Raw genomic sequence first — 14,606 nt, forward strand, 5'->3', positions numbered from 1 at the left:
GGGGTGATTGGAAGCTTATCTAATACGGCAAGTATCCTAAAATGGAAACACTCATAAAAGTAGAAACTCTCTAGTCATAGAAACTTAGTAAAATAAGAAACTTTCTAAAAATAGAAACTTTATAAAAATAGTAACTTACTAGGAATAGAAACTTAGTAAAACAAACTATACTTAAACACATACTTAAACTTAAACATGGGCAAAACACTTAACTACTCTTAAATGTCAATAGGTTGACTTTCCTGCTCACTCGTTCAACTCTCTATTCCGAGGAATAACTCTCTCTACTTACTAAGGTGAATTCATAGCCCCATTCTTTATTGCTAGCAAACTTATTTAACTTATTTGGGGTGAGACACATGCTGCTTTTACTATTTACAATTTAGACACAAGTACCAACTGCTAAAACTATGCTATACCCGGCTACGTCCGACTAAGTCCCTACAGTGATATTTTTAAGTGCTGCGGCATGCTTATTTATTGGGGGTAGGCCTATCGGGAGTAACGTCCCCGATACATTTGACTCAGTCTTTGTATTACTTGATAATGAAATTTAAACCGACAAGGACAGACACAACTTGTCATGGGGCAAACTTGAACGTTTAGTCTAAATATCACGCACTGGCATAACTTTTGGATCTGCGAGATCTACTTTTTGATCCTGCGGGAGATCAACTTTACAACTAAATCTTGTGGTCTAAAAACAACGATAACTACTTTTGTTAAACCTATGAACTTCACTCAACCTTTTTGGTTGACACTTTAGCATGTTTTGTCTCAGGTGCTGTTTGATTCAAGCTTTCTTATCTACTACTTATGTGATGCTACTTGGACTTAGGATCAAGAGATATCGCATTTATTACTTCTGCATATGAACAATTACTTTATCGTTATTTCCATTATTGTAACGACATTTCATTTTCCGCTGCGTACTCAATAAAGTTAAATTTTCTCATTTAGTATTGTTCTCGTATTATAATATGTTGGTTTATTTGATATTAGTAACGTTTCTTCCAGACCCTATTGGGAGGACGTTACAGATTGGTATCAGAGCATAACCAGGCTGTTATAGAGAACCAGGATTGCATTTTTATGTGTACCTTACTTGCTAGCTAGGGTGCCTTAGCAATTTAGGAAACTATAACCTTTCCTTCCTTACACTTAAAGCACTTAGGATTGCCTTATAATCTTAACAATCATGCTTTACCAAACTTGACTTAAAGATTCTAATCAAAGTCTCTTTCCTAATGTAGGACTACAACTTTTCTTGACCATAGTGCCTTTAATTGTTGCCTTTAACTATTAAATGCTACACTATACTTTAGAAACTTTACTTATCTTAGAATGCTGAGCTAATCTAAGAACTCTGCTCACTTTCCTGAGTACTATCCAATTGCACCACCGCATCTAAATGCGACACAATGATTTCAGAAATTCTTGACATTCATAAGTCATCTATCATGGTTATGTGTATTACATATGTATTACATGAAATATTATCCATGATTTTGAAACTCTTATAATTGTTACTACTCGCACACAAACGTATATAACTCCCTGTTATATCACGTACCTATATGCCTTATGCCTTTATGCATCGGTTTGTGAATCGAAAAATGTCATTGGGTTATCATAGTATACGAATTGAAAGTCTTTAATCAAAAGATTATTAGATTACATACTTATCACTTTATGGTCTCGACACGTCATACTGCCATTATTAAAGTATAGACACATCATATCTTATTATATCTTATTGTATCTATCCCAATAGATTTTGTCTAACACTTTTCCTAAATTCCCTCCATAAATTACGGAAATCTTTTTGCGATATACACGTATTCGAGGAGATGAATATATCATCCAGTATTCAACACTAATCTCATATCAAAAACCCTAATTCCAAACACATAATATGGATTCCTCGAACTCTTCGAGCTCCAATGGCAGCGTAACCGGAATGAACCAACCAATCAGCCATCATCTATTTTGGATGAATTGGGGATGGGTTCGTAGTAAACTTAATCAATGGAGACAAGAAGAAGGTGATCCCTTCCACCAACCGAATTCACCTCTTGGTGAAGAACCTGAAGCACTTACTGGCGAACCCGTTCGGAACACTATTTTCACCCTCATTTCCAGGATATCCAGTCACGAATATATAATATCTAAAATTTTAGATCTTATTCGTCCACTTGTCCGAACCGCCAATCATCCCGGAATAATAGAAGAAGTCAACGAGCTTCGCGCTCGAGTAGTGGCTCTGGAGAATATGGTGCGAAACCTACGAACACCAGCAGCAGCACCAGCAGCATAACCAGTACCACCAGTACCATCAGCATCACCACCAACATCACCACCAACATCACCAGCTTCACCAACGACAACATCCGCATTCCACACCTCAACATCGCACTCAGTACCTCAAACATCAACATCATACGCCCCATAGATACCAAGAAATATTATTAATAATGAGTTAAGATGTATTGACTCATTCTTCCTGAAGAATTACATATGTATACTTTATATATATGGATTGGAACAATAATAAATCTTTTCGTACTAAGCTATTACGTGTGAATCTTAACTAGTATGTACTACATGGTTAATTCATATCACAATATGCTATGATGTACATCTTTTGTTAATAACTTAACAATCGTTAATCATTGCTTCAATACAATAAACTCCATTTCGTAATAAACCAAGTGTATTACTCAAATATATGATTGATTGTATACTTTAATTTTCGATGTACTCGAAACTTTCTAGAAAATATCATTAGTGCCTTATGAATTTCACAAGAATTCCAAGAGCACCAACATCATATACCGAAGTATATCAATAACAATGAACGATGAAGTATTAATTCATAACTTCATTAGCGAAATATTTCACGACAATTATGAAATCTCTAAGGTTTTGGAGATTATTTATTCTCGTTTCAACAGCAAATCAAATGAGTTTAATATTATATTAGCTCATTAAAACCATGATTACATCTGAAGAATACATATATGAACGTATATCTTCTCTTTTGTACAAACTGTTAATTGTAAAAAATATTTTAACGGGTAGGTAAAACCCGAGAGATATTCATATCTCATATAAATATGTTACATTGTACATTCTTCCATTCTGATTCAGCAGTTGTTAACTATACTACTTACATTCACATGATATATGTATATGTTCACCAAAGAAAAACCATTTTCATACAAATTCAGTTACATACTCTGATTTTGACATATCGAAACTTAAGTAAAGCTTTAGCAAGTGTTATCTTCCTAAAGATCACTACATTCATGAATTATATTCATTCGTATTCTATGATGAATTATCAAATCAAACCACCGAACTTACCATTCCTTACTTTTGAAAATCACAACATTTCTTCGTCAACCGTTAGATCCATTGATGGATGCATCTTACGCTTAAACACTTCAAATTTAAAATTCTTGAAAACATCCTTTGAATCTTGACGATCGCAATCAGCGTTTAATCATCTAAAAATGAAATTTCTTGAAACCATTTCGGATTGATAACCGATGATTCAAATATGGCTGCATTAAATGCAGAGGAAACAGAAAAATTGTAGATGGTCTTAAGGGCCAACAGTTTGATAATAAAGAATGGTACGTTGGAAAAGCTCAAAAGAAAATTTGGAACTGAAAAACGGATTGAGCTAACCATGGAGGAGACCAAGGACAAACACAAGGGTCAAACCCTATATTCAAAGAATCCAGGTAATTTTGGATCCGGTGAAATCTTTAGAGAATATCTTGCTCCGAAGTCATGTTAAAAGCTTGCGGAAAATTTTTCTTCATCAACTTTCGAACTTAGAAATTCCAAAATATCATCATAAATATCCTCTATATTTCGAAAGATATCTTCATAACGATTCATGTCTGCAATTAAGTATCTCTTTGCGATATCTTTATAAAGGAAACTGTTTTAGTTTCTATATTCTGTAAAATTCGAGTTTAAATTATAAATGCTTTGAAGAAGTGTTGGGAATTGAAGCATGAGTTAGTATAATATAATGACGTCAGGCCAACGTGATTATATTACAGTAAGTCATGCTAAGTTTTTAATGGAAGATGATGATTCATAGATTTTATAATCATCATTTTCCATATTACACGACTCTTACATTCTATTTAACCTCTAAACATATCAAGAAAATATTTTTCTTGATGATTCGGTCTTTTCCGGATATTCTGGTAATATGACAAATCAAATTGTGCTATTACCTTTCCTTTCTACTTTATATATTATGATCATTCGAAACTTCATACCTATGAATTCTGGACCATTACTCGCTTGACTTGAAGTCGGGAAGAAGAAACAAAAGCATAAAGCTCCGACATATAAGGGAAAATATAAAGCCCAATAACGACTCCGAAATTACAAACCGTGTATATCAATGCGTATAGCAATATAAAGACACGGGATAATTAAAAACACTATAACCCCAAGAGCATAGTAGAAGTAAACAGATTCCTCTGGCGGTAAAAGAAAAAGAAGAATGACTGCATAGATGGTCAATATAATAACCAGGACCAGAACTGGATTAAGCATTTTCTTAATCTTTTGGAAGTTTGAATTGAGAAAGAAAGTATAGAAGTGGTGAAGATAATGAAACGAAAGAAGCTAATTTATAGCAAAATTCCAAACACATCAATCGAGGCAAATCACCGCATTTAATCAAACAAATCTCAAAATTTCGTAAATACTGGAGAATCAAATCTTATAGATTACGAAGATTTCCTTTAATTCCTTGAATTCCGGAAATCAATCGTGACTACGTCAAAAGTTAAGGCGAACATTTAATTTTCTCATTTCACTCTTTTATGATAGCTTCATTTATACTCTTCCTATAAACGAATCGTTTTATCCATATTATTCAATAGTGATAAAACTTTATTTTTTAACTTATATTCATCATTAAAACATTCTTGTTGTAAACAATGAAGATCTCTATCAAATTTCATGACTGTGATTTTCACGAACTCCTCTTTGTTTGTCTGCCCTAATATTGTGGCATAAAATGCTCAAGGTTTTAAATGAGCTCAATACTATTCATAACACATTTCATGTATCCAATTTACTGAAATGACTTGTATAACATCATCATTTTGAATGATCTTCGCATTAATGATAAAATGCACTTCGTTGAATAACCTATAGAAATCATGGAAGGAGAGGTCAAACAAACGCGTAAAAGCAATATACCTATCGTTAAAGTCCGTTGGAATTCGCGTAGAGGCCCCGAATATACCTGGGAACGCAAAGACCATATGAAACGGAAATATCCCCATCTCTTCTCAACTGCTGATGCAAACGAGGAAACTACCTAAAAACTTCGGGACGAAGTTTTCAATAACGGGGAGGTACTATAACGACCCTCATTTTTTTCCATTCTATATTTTTCCAATATTAAAAGCCCAAACAATATAATTAAAACTTAATGATTAAACTTTAATCAACAATTGTTAAGTGTTAAGAGTTAGAAAACATATTAATTAACTTTGTACAAAAATTGACAAGTTAATAAAAGATGAAAATAATAAACTGTTAGTCGACACTCACTGCTAATTAAAATTTATGCATTTATGTAATATTATAACTAATAACCTATAAGTAATAAATAAAAAGTGACATTTATATAAATAATAAAACAATTGGGAACTAAATATATACAAGTCATGAATTAGTAAAAAGAAAATAATACTTATCATGTAGTAAATGTAAAAATAATAATAATAATAATAGTAATAATAATGAGACTAAAAAAATCTTACATCCTTATGTTGACTAAAAATAAAGTGTAAACTAGTACATCCTTATGTTGACTAATTATAAACTAGTACCACCTATTGTTGACTAAAAATTATAAAACAAAATAAAATCATTAATTAGAACATCCTTATGTTGACTAACACTCTAATACTTGCACTATATAAACACCTAGTTTCTCATTCACAAATCACACCAAAATCCTCTCTCAAAAACAATCTCTCCCTCTCCCTCTCTTGTGGTATTCGGATCTTCAATCTTGTTCTTCGTGTTCTTCAAGAATCTTCAAGGAGTTCTTCAAGATTTTCAAGGCTTTGATCTTCCATCTTCATCGTGTTCATCTTTTCTTTGTTAATTATCTTGAATCTTCAAAGGTATAACATAAACCCTAAACTATTTACATAAACTTTGATCTTTGATAATTCATATTCATATTATAAACTTGTTATTCATAAGTATATACATAAACACACCTAGATTTATATATACATATATACATGTAAAAAAAAATATTTATATATATATATATACATATATATACGAATTATATATACATATACATATTAAAACCTTAAACCCTAATTACACCTAAACTATAATTCTTAAACTCTAATTAATTAAACTCTAAACATTTATGAAATCCTAGGACATTAATTACTAAACCCTAGTTATTAATTACTACTTTAATTAACTAACCCTAATTAATGAAACCCTAATACTACTTATACTAGTACTTAACATGTATACACTATTACTATTACTAGCACCTATAACCTACTAATTATATTGTAGCACAAAAACATTTTGGGATATGTATTAGAGATGTATAGATCTTCGAACTTTCTTGACGAATGGTTTCTACGAGATTCTAGGCAGAGGGTTTGGATTTCCGATTTAAAGGGTCCTATGGCTCAAGCCCCTAGATCTAAATTAGCCATTCGAAGGGAAAGGGGTGATTGGAAGCTTATCTAATACGGCAAGTATCCTAAAATGGAAACACTCATAAAAGTAGAAACTCTCTAGTCATAGAAACTTAGTAAAATAAGAAACTTTCTAAAAATAGAAACTTTATAAAAATAGTAACTTACTAGGAATAGAAACTTAGTAAAACAAACTATACTTAAACACATACTTAAACTTAAACATGGGCAAAACACTTAACTACTCTTAAATGTCAATAGGTTGACTTTCCTGCTCACTCGTTCAACTCTCTATTCCGAGGAATAACTCTCTCTACTTACTAAGGTGAATTCATAGCCCCATTCTTTATTGCTAGCAAACTTATTTAACTTATTTGGGGTGAGACACATGCTGCTTTTACTATTTACAATTTAGACACAAGTACCAACTGCTAAAACTATGCTATACCCGGCTACGTCCGACTAAGTCCCTACAGTGATATTTTTAAGTGCTGCGGCATGCTTATTTATTGGGGGTAGGCCTATCGGGAGTAACGTCCCCGATACATTTGACTCAGTCTTTGTATTACTTGATAATGAAATTTAAACCGACAAGGACAGACACAACTTGTCATGGGGCAAACTTGAACGTTTAGTCTAAATATCACGCACTGGCATAACTTTTGGATCTGCGAGATCTACTTTTTGATCCTGCGGGAGATCAACTTTACAACTAAATCTTGTGGTCTAAAAACAACGATAACTACTTTTGTTAAACCTATGAACTTCACTCAACCTTTTTGGTTGACACTTTAGCATGTTTTGTCTCAGGTGCTGTTTGATTCAAGCTTTCTTATCTACTACTTATGTGATGCTACTTGGACTTAGGATCAAGAGATATCGCATTTATTACTTCTGCATATGAACAATTACTTTATCGTTATTTCCATTATTGTAACGACATTTCATTTTCCGCTGCGTACTCAATAAAGTTAAATTTTCTCATTTAGTATTGTTCTCGTATTATAATATGTTGGTTTATTTGATATTAGTAACGTTTCTTCCAGACCCTATTGGGAGGACGTTACAATATTGGTTAGGTATTTGATTAAGAAACTGGTTCTGGTGCACATTAGGTGTCGTTTGAGATTGCGCGGTTGGTAATCCAGGTGGTGTGTCATCATTTCCATAATGTCTCGCCAATTCAAGCTCATTAATTTTGTCTTCAGCCTCTTTTAGCTTGCTTTCTAACTGAAGGATGTAACTATTCTGATCATCATCCGACTCAACACCCTCTTCTAGTGCTCTAAATGTTCCGGGGTTGGATGGGCCAGTTGCGTTTCTATCAGCCACACCTGTGCTACAAAACAGCTTACACAAAAGCTTGGTGGATATCTGTTAGTTCAAGAACAACTATCACACACATATCCTATTTTCACTTAGCCTCCACTTTCACAGACATGTTTGACTTGCCTCAGGGTTTGGAAACAAAATACACGCACGTACTTGCTGCCAAACCATGCTCTGATACCAACTTGTAACACCGGCCATTTTTTTTTTAAAATACAGCGGAAGACTTTTATATTAAAATCACAACATTTAATACATCACAGCAGAAATCCACATAATTAAGTTTAAGTTTACACGACGGTGTTACTTATTACAAAATATATGTTACAAAAGTCCACATCATAGTTCACACGTCAAACATGTCTTCAATACTAGCACCCGTCCAAACTAGCAGTACCTAAACCTGCAAGGGTAGAAATGTGGGGGATTAGCATAACGCTAAGTGAATGGAATCTATCTAACATATATAACTTAAGCCACATACAAGCTATATACTAACAACAACACATGCTAACTACCAACTAGCATACAATAAGACAATACGAGGATCAGCGGTTTGTACGAGCACACGACTCTCAGCTGATCGTGCTTGAGTCTTCTGATAGTCCCTGCTATTCAATTCACAGTATAGTTATCCAGATGCAGGGGATGCATCATTCACACTATACTTCACAATCAGTAGCCTATGGACCCAACCTCCCCTAGGCACGGTTGACCTCATATGGACTCTAACCTCTCCTAGGCACGGTCTCGAGTCCCCAGTCTCCCTAGGCCCTACTGGTTCCATTCACACAGTGTACGCTTAATTTACACACAACATCAGACATACTATATTATTCTAACATGGCAATCCCTACACTATGCATGGTAAAAGAGTCGACCACAGTAGCATGATATGCTACTTAAACTCTATCCAGAGATCGACCCACTCACCAATTACCAGCAACTGCTCACTTATTATTTCTGAGGTTCCTCCGTGTTCTTATCTCCCGAGAACAACAAAAACCAAGTTAGAATAGTGTTCTCATCAAAATTAAACACACTGACAGCACATTTCAACAAATTATTAAAAATGTGTTCGCTAAAAATTCATGCTTAACACTTATGCATTTTCAAAATTTACATCCTGAAAATCATAAAAACACGCGGACAGCATAACGGCTATGAATCAACACTTAGTAAAATATTTTGCCCACAAAGACACACGGTCGACTGTCTCACACAGTCGACCGATTGTGTCCACACACTCGGTCGAGTGTCTTCTCAATCTGTCGACCGACTAAGTCAAAACATCTTGTCAGAATTCATACACACTCGGTCGAGTGTGTCACTCAACCGGTCAATCGTATACACAGTCGGTCGAGTGTCAGGAGACACTCGGCCGAGTATGTTCATCTGATGAAGAAGATGAACACAGCTACGGGTTAACCCAAAAATCACCAAATCTCGACCATATACTCATTTTCGACCTCAAAACTTATCACATCTTGTTTATAAAACCTTTTGGGACATAAACCTACAAATATTACATCAAAACAACAACAAATTGCACCAATTTGACATCAAAACCCACTTTGACAAAAACCTAAATTCAAACCCAATTTGACACAAATTTAGGTAATGAAAATGGGTGATTCTTACCTTGTTTGAATAAGTAAAACACAAAGAATCGATTTCTAACACAAATCAAACTTCAAATCGAGATTTGAAGAATTAGGGTTCAAGAGGTGAAGAAAGTAGGTACGGGTGTGATTTTGGAGAAAAGTCTAGAAATGTGAAAATAAGGCAAGTATTACCCACTTATTTGGGTTAAAACCCATACACCACAACACACGGGTATTTATCAGTTATCTGAAATCTTACGTACCTCGTTAGGCGGCCATAAAGGAGTCCAAATTAAATAAACAAACCTGTTCTGTGACCCTTGTCACAAACTGGTCTTAACCAAATAATAAAATAACACTATTCACATAATTATAAATAAAAGCATATAAAACACCTAATAAAATCCTAAGGGCAAAATAGTCCACTTACAACTAACCCAGGTTCCAGTCTGTTACAAATTCGGTTTCGATTTTGATCGATTTGAAAACCGTTTAAAAAATTTGGTTTGGCTTTTTTTATTTGGATTCGTTTCGATATTCGGTTTAAAACTAAAAGGTGCACACCCTTAATTTTATGTGTGAAAGTTTAACGCTATTCTATAGTTATAAATGTAAAAAAAATTAAAAAAACATGCATTTATAAGTGTGATTCATTTAAAAAAGTTCATGCATTTTTATAAGTATGTAAAAATATGTGTAAATAAATAATCAATTTGTTATAGCATGTTGCTTTTCTTCGTATTGTATATAATCAAACAAATACACAAACACACATGCGAGCGTGCGCGCGCACATACACACACACACATATATATTTATATATATACATATTATATGTATATATAAACTATTATATGTGATTGTTATTCAAGAGATTATTAGACATGATCTTATATTCATAGACTAACCAAAGTTGATGAACAAGTAACCTAATTATATCTAAAAACTAAATCTAATTATAAAATAAAGATAGATATTCACTAAAAATAATTACTCTTTTCATCCCATATCTATTGTCACCAGACAAAAAACACGCAGTTTTAGGAAATCTCACTAACTTCATTCTCCACCAATAATATATCTTCTCTCTCCAGATTAACCCCTTTTGATTGGTTGAAAAAGAATCTGAACAATTAATTTGGAACATCTCAAAATGAAATAATGGACAATAGATTTGGGACGGAGGGAGTACTAAATATTCACCTGATTTTCTAAGTTTAATTGGATGAGAAAATGATGACTAGTCAAACATGATGAAATTTTTTGGTGAGATCCTTTGAAGAAAAAAGCGTATTCGATGGTGACAATGACTAATGGTGTTGTGGGCGGTGACAGGATACCGTTTTGAAAACAATGGCGGTGGACCATTTTCGATGCAGAGGCGGCATACCGTTTTTTGTGCGATGACATAACCAATTGCATCTGCTTAATTGAATCAACTTTGAAAGTGCATATCCCAGTGTCAAAGTATTCAATCGAAAATCTCAACGGTCTGTACATTTATGTATTCTCAAAAACATATCCAAAATTCACAACGATCCAAAGGATAACGAACTCGTAACATCAACTCTCTTGCAACTGCGTAGAATATGACGAAAAACTTTCTTAATTTTTTGAATTGACTTTTTATAGTTGTGCGATTTCTTCAAACAAACGAAAATTCTGAGAATTGTAGGTTCGTAGATGGGAATACGATGAAGATAAAAGGAATAGATATGTAAGAGGGTTAGAGAAACATATATGAACGCTAAATGAAATACAATTATAAATTTTACTATAGATTAAAACACTTATTTATAATGAAAAAAAGAAACAAATGGGATCCCTCTGAGTCATCGCAATTAACCGAAGACTGAAGGATTATTTTGCAAAGCGATTTTGTGTCTCGCTCTGATACCACATTAAGCTATGAATAATAATAAATATATATGATTATTATTCAAATGATTACACATGGTCATAAATTTATAGGATAATCAAACTTGATGAACAAGAAACCTAATTATAACTAGAAGCTAAATCTAAATACTAATAAAGAAGATATTAATTAAATATAAATACTTAAGAAAATATTTATATGAAGTGTTAAAAATTATCCTTTTTAAAACGTTTTATAACAATTCATCCAACAAAAAACGTTGATACAATGACCTTCACAATTAGTGAGAGCCAATTTGCGATTAGCAAAACAATTTGTTGCTATGAATGTTCGGCCACAAGCGACCTAATTGTGATTCGCAATGCGACTTGATCCTTATCCGGTAAAAAATTACATATAAGATTTTTCAAAGTTTCATAGGTTTTTGAGGATATCGACTCAACCATATGAATAAATCGTCAAAAACATATATATTCTTCACAAATTCTTCACTTGAAATGCCATCTGTAACGAGTGTCATACAACATGAATTGGAATGTCCTTGAATAGCTTCTATTTTCAAAATTACAATAGAATTCACTGGCGCGGTCTGAAAAAGAAGAAATTTTCAGTAATAAATAATCTAGGACATTTTTTCAGACATACGATAGTCTTGTCGTTGAAAGTTGGTGCTGAGAGGATATAAATGGCAACATCCATCTTCAATTCCCCTAAAAAAATATATATGAAATGTATTATTGTTAATTAACAAATGTTTAAAGAATATGTGAAATGTAGTATTGTGAATTAACATATGTGAAATTGAGTTGAATACTAGAAGTCTTTTGTGATGTAAATAAATATTTTATGGTCATTCTATTTATAAAATAAACGTTATCGAAAAAATTCTATGAAATCTTAGATAAAAAAAGTAGATACTAATTATAATATAATCTTTGATAAAAGGAAAAGGAAATAGAAAATACTATTAGATGAAATTTCGTCAAGTTCGTCGTGGTTTCTTCTCCACGCCCACAAAGCCTTGTTTGAATTGTAAGAAATAGATAATTGTAATGATCGTTTTTGATTAGAAGCTGAATTGATACAATTTGTTATCTATTATTACATTCTTGCTAAGTGTTTTATACATACAAAGTTCTAACAGCTAATTCCAATTAAGGAATGTTTTCAATAAACCTTTTGGAGCCTCCTTTTACAAAAGTGGAATTGGACAGATTTGTAACCGTTACTTGTGATATATCTTTAAAAGGGAAAGGATGAAAGTTCACTTTCTGATCCCAAAGGTCAAATTACCAAATATGGTAATTTGACTTGGAGTCTTCAATTGCAGTATTCTAACACTCCCCCTCAAGTTGAATAGTGGGGTTTCCAATATTCAACTTGCCAAGAACTTCGCTGAAGAGTCTTCCGTTGACAGATTTGGTGAGGATGTCAGCTAGCTGATCTTCGGATCTGATTGATGGAAGGGAAATGATTTCATCATCTAATTTTTGTCTAATAAAATGTCGATCAACTTCCACATGTTTGGTTCGGTCATGTTGAACTGGATTTTCTGATATGGCAATGGCTGCTTCGTTATCACATAATATCTGAATGCTATCTTCTGGTGGAAATTCTATCTCTGTTAGTAGTTTTCGGGTCCACAATGCTTATACAACTCCTTTGGCTATCCCTCTAAACTCTGATTCTGCACTTGATAGAGAAACAACCTTTTGTTTCTTGCTTTTCCATGCAACTAAATTACCTCCGACTATTGTAAAGAATCCGGATGTAGATCTTCTATCCCCTTTTTCTCCAGCCCAACTTGCATCTGTATATATTTGAGTTCTCAGATGCCCATTTTTCTTGAAAACAACTCCATGATCCGCTGTCTTTTTCAAATATCTGATGATTCTCATTACGGCTTCCATATGGTGAACCTGTGGTTGGTGCATGAATTGACTCACAACTCCAACTGCATGTGCTATATCAGGTCGAGTATGAGCAAGATAAATGAGTTTTCCCACCATCCTTTGGTATTGCCCTTTATCGGCAAGATCAGCTTCATCTTCCATATATAGCTTCTGGTTTGGAATCATCGGAGTATCAGCTGGTTTGCAATCAATCATACATGTTTCTGTAAGAAAATCAAGAACATACTTCTTTTGACAGATAAATATTCCCTGTTGGGATCGTAACACCTCAATCCCCAAAAAATATTTAAGTCTGCCCAAGTCTTTCATTTCAAATTCTTTAAATAAGTTTACTTTTAAGTTAGAAATTTCCTGTTTATCATTTCCTGTTATTATCATATCATCAACATAGATGATTAAACATGTAATCAAATTTCCTTTTCGTTTAAAGAAGAGAGTATGATCCGAGTTACTTTGTTTGAAATCGTATTTTTTCATAAATAAAGTAAATCTCCCAAACCAAGCCCGTGGGGATTGTTTTAACCCATATAAAGCCTTTTTAAGTCGACAAACTCCCCTGTTTTTGAAGTTGTCACTGAATCCTGGTGGTGCTTCCATATCGACTTCTTCCTTTAATTCGCCATGTAGAAAAGCATTCTTCACATCAAATTGGTGAAGTGGCCAATCTTCATTTGCAGCGATAGAAAAGAGAGCTCTAATTGTATCAATTTTCGCAACTGGTGAGAAGGTTTACGAGTAATCGATCCCATATGTCTGAGTGTACCCTTTCACAACCAGTCGAGCTTTATATCTTTCAATAGTTCCATCTGGTTTATATTTTATCGTAAATACCCATCGACATCCCACTGGTTTTTTTTCCTTGAGGCATGACACATATTTCCCACGTGTTATTATCGTTCAAGGCTTTCATTTCAACTTCCATCGCTTCTTTCCAGTTTTTTGAGTTTAGAGCTTGTTCAACGGAAGTTGGAATATTTTCAGAGTAAATTGCGGAATTGAACTGATGAGCTTCTTTCGACAGATTTTCCTGTGTTATATTAGCCATAGGATATCTGGATCTTTGCGCTTCTCTTTCCGGAGAATATCATTTTGGTGGGACACCTCTATTGGCTCTTCGAGGTAAGACATAGCGTTGGGTGGTTTCATCGGGATTTGTGTC

This window comes from Rutidosis leptorrhynchoides, chromosome 3 (assembly GCF_046630445.1).
Source record: "Rutidosis leptorrhynchoides isolate AG116_Rl617_1_P2 chromosome 3, CSIRO_AGI_Rlap_v1, whole genome shotgun sequence".
NCBI lineage: Eukaryota > Viridiplantae > Streptophyta > Magnoliopsida > Asterales > Asteraceae > Rutidosis > Rutidosis leptorrhynchoides.